General features: G+C 42.0%; 1 pseudogene; it reads right to left on the bottom strand.

Annotated features, from left to right (window-relative positions):
- LOC128369678 (nuclear receptor ROR-alpha A-like) overlaps nucleotides 1–897 on the bottom strand; it is a 154,550-nt pseudogene extending 153,653 nt beyond the window's left edge.
- Nucleotides 898–4,021: the final 3,124 nt, after the last annotated feature.

The following is a 4,021-nucleotide window of genomic DNA, read 5'->3' on the forward strand; positions in this document are numbered from 1 at the left end:
TTGAGGACAACAGGAGGGTTATGGATTTAAAGCACCAAAATCCAGAAGAGAAGTGTGACACTGATGATGGGTGAGCTGCTCTCAGGGTTGAGGTGGAGGTCAGGTTTCTACACCAAACTGGGGAAACCATTTTTCTTTTTTCTTTTTTTAATGCTTTATGGCACATGAGCAGAGTCATAATGAACCAAGAGACACACACACTGTTGACACACAGCTGGAACAACTGCACATTTCCTCCACAGTGGAAACAAAGAGCCAAAAACAACAACCAGGAAACATCCAGGTTGGATAATCATGTCATCAAATCCAACATGAATCCATTTAACCCTCCAACTTCTTCCATCAGGAGACTCAGAGATATAAAAAGGCTCCAGCGGCTGTCAGCTCGATCTGAGTCCGACAATGAGCGACTATCTGCGGCTTCAAAATCACCCACTAACTGCTCTCTATTCGTGCATTTGCTTGCTTGTGTGTGTGTGTGTGTGTGTGTGTGTGTGTGTGTGTGTGTGTGTGTGTGTGTGTGTGTGTGTGTGTGTGTGTCAGACTTGCACAGATCAAACTGCTCACAGACCGTTTGAAGTTGCTGCAGCAGCGGGCTTGACAGCTCAAACGCTCCCCGGCTGTTATCCTTTCACAAATTCACCAAAAAATAATAAATAAATAAATAAAATAAAAAACAACCACCCAAAAAAATATCAGATAAAATCTCCAGCTTGCAGTTCTTACCTTTGCTGGAGGAGCTAGACCGGAGCTGCTGTGTCTCCTCGCCGGAGTCAGGTGCTCTCCACCCCGCAGGGTCTCCAGGCTCGGCGGCGTCTCCGTGACCGGCGTGCCCGGCTCAGAGCAGCTTCTACCCGGGTCGCTCACCGCCGAATCCTGCGGCGGGGAAGACTCCATCCATGCACCGATATGCAAAAAAAATAAAAAATAAAAAACACCCAGATATAACAGATTCCTTGTGAGTAGTCAGTGGTTGTTTCGCAGGGAGAAAGAGTTGCTGGCAGCCGGAGGAGCCACCACCACCACCGCCGTCGCTGCTGCCGCTGTGAGCGCCGCGTGGAGGAGGATTGAAGCCGGGCTGAGAGAGAGGGAGGGCGGCGCTGTGGAGAGCAAAGCTGCCCTCCCTGGAGGTTGACACCCGGACAAGATCCAAACCTAACCCCTACCTACCACTCTGAAAACACAAATGAGGAGGTCTAAAGTCTGTCAGAGATCAACTTGAGTCAAGAGTCACACACACACACACGCTCACACACACACACACACTCATACACACACACACACATATCGATGAAGTAAAGTGAGAGTGAAGTTCCTGCAGGTCTGGAAGCGATGTGAGAGAAAAAAGGAGAGGAGAGAAAAAGAAAAGGAAAGAATGAAGCTGCAGCAGAACATGTGGGCATGCAAAGGTAGGGCAGCTTTATTTATGAACATACGCAGAAGTGTTTTATATATAATTAAAAAAATCTAATTAAAAGAAACCATTTAAAGTTGAGAACAGAGATAAATGTAAGATAAGTCAGATACAATTACACATTAAATAAATATACTATATAGTTAAGGAAATTAAAATTAAAGTGCAGATAGAGGGACCAACCAGTCAAAGGCTCAGTGTTTAATTTTGATGTGGAAGTGATTACCATTAATGACTGTTTTCAGCTTCATTCACACATTACTGATCTTTAATTCAGACCTCTGTCATGACACCTGACTCATCTGTCACATGACCGGCTCCCTTTAAATGTCATTAAATTAATAGATTAAATTGACCTTAAGTAAAGGTTAGAGTTGAGGAGATTCATAAAGAGCTTTTTTATGCATATATTGATATTTAATAATACTTTACTGATGTTTTTATACTTGAAGTAGTGACAGAAGAAGTATTCAGATCCTTTAATGAAATAAAAGAAGCAAACTGTAAAAATACTGATGAACCAGACTGAATATGACTATTTTAGTATTTTTATATTATTATTATGATGCTTGTAGGTTGTGATGCTAATTATAATGTGAGCTAGTTTATCACATTTTGGAAAGTAACTGCAGCTATCTGATAAATGTAGTGAAGTGTTAAATAGCATAAAATGGGAATATTCTACTAAAGCATTGGTACTTTAAAACGCTGCTCATGTACTATACTTAAATAAATGTACAGTACCAAAGAGTTCAGGCCCCTTACTTTAAAGTCTGTGTAAAGTCAGAATAAATATGTGTTCTGAGTTTGACATACCACAGAAAAGTGTGTTGTTAACCACCCTGCCAAATTTGAATGATTAAAAAAAATCGCTAAATATATGAAATTAGGCTTCAAAGTTGTGTAAAAATCTGCTGAAACCCTGCACCCTACCAAGTGTCACCTGTCAATCAAAGTTACCACCTCTACCAGAAACATGGACGCTACCTCTGAGAGCTTTCTGCTGCTAACTCAGCTGCTAGCTCGGCGGCTAATTCAGCTGCTAACTCGACGGCTAGCGGCTAGCTCAGTGGCTAACTCAGCTGCTAGCTCGGCGGCTAACTCGACGGCTAGCTCAGCGGCTAACTCGGCGGCTAGCTCGGTGGCTAACCCGACGGCTAGCTCAGCTGCTAGCTCGGCGGCTAACTCGACGGCTAACTCGGCGGCTAGCTCGGTGGCTAACTCAGCAGCTAACTCAGCAACTAACTCAGCTAACTGTAGACTGTAGTAGTAGTAGTAGTGTGCTGAATGTATTTATACCTCTACAGCAGCAGGGGCGGGTTTATGCTAATAAACTGAACACAGTTATCTTGAAACACAGTTTGTGAAGCCTAGCTCCACAATTCAAATCTAAATGGTTGAAATGCTTTTTACACCTTTTTTAGAAATACATTTATGACCTATTTAATGTGTTTACAAGAAAATGTCTGAATTCACTTTACACAGTCTTTAATGTTCCTCACCTAGACACCACACAGAAACTTTTTAAATGATTGATTCTGTGTATTCATATTTTATATTAGTAATAACTATTAGACACAATCAGCCACCTGTCAAATATTGTGTTGCTCTCCCTTGTGCTGCCAAAACAGCTCCAACCCGTCGATTCATGGACTCTGATATCTGACACCAAGACGTCAGCAGCAGATCCTTTAAATCCTGTAAATTGTGAGGTGGGGTCTTCTTGTTTTTCCAGCACATCCCACAGATGCTCAACTGGAATGATATCTGGAGAATCTGGAGGCCGAGCGAACACCTTGAACTCTCTGTCATGTTCCTCAAAGCAGAACATTTTTACAGTGTGGCAGAGAGCATTATCCTGCTGAAAGAGGCCACTGCCTTCAGGGAACAGCCTCGCTATGAAGAGGTGACAAAGGTTTAGGTAGGTAGGTGGTACATGTCAACCTGACCTGGCTGCAGCCCTGAATATGAAAATACAGAGGATAAGATAAGATATTCCTTTATTAGTCCCACAATGGGGGAAATTTGCATTATTATAGCAGCTAAGTGGACAGTAAAAATAGAAGAGGGTCAATAAAAAAGAATAAGAACAATAAATACTGAAGACAGAAGCAATAAAAAAACAATAGTAGTTAAAAAAAGATAGTGTTATTGCACATTAGTGAAAAAATACTGTATATTGCACATGCATGAGGATGATGGTGTGTGTGTGTGTGTGTGTGTGTGTGTGTGTGTGTGTGTGGAGGGGCAAACAGAGATAGATTAACACAGAACAAGTTTATTTAATGAATAAATGAGGGTCACCAAAATGTTAACAGATAACTTTCCTTAAAAAAAGAATAAAAAGTGTGGCCCCATTACAAAGCTAATTATATTAACAAACACAACACCGCTGATTATCACAGTAACACAGAGACTGAAGCTGCCGAATGGCTCACCACCGTCTCCTCCTCTTTAACTGCCAGCCTCAATCAGCAAGTAGACGCTGGTGTGTTCAGTCAGGAAGGAGGGTGAAACCTTACAAGAGAAACAGAACAGGTGGAAGACAAAAGAAAAGAAACACACACATACACATACATACATACATACACACACCTACTCCACCTG

This window comes from Scomber japonicus, chromosome 1 (genome assembly GCF_027409825.1).
Source record: "Scomber japonicus isolate fScoJap1 chromosome 1, fScoJap1.pri, whole genome shotgun sequence".
NCBI lineage: Eukaryota > Metazoa > Chordata > Actinopteri > Scombriformes > Scombridae > Scomber > Scomber japonicus.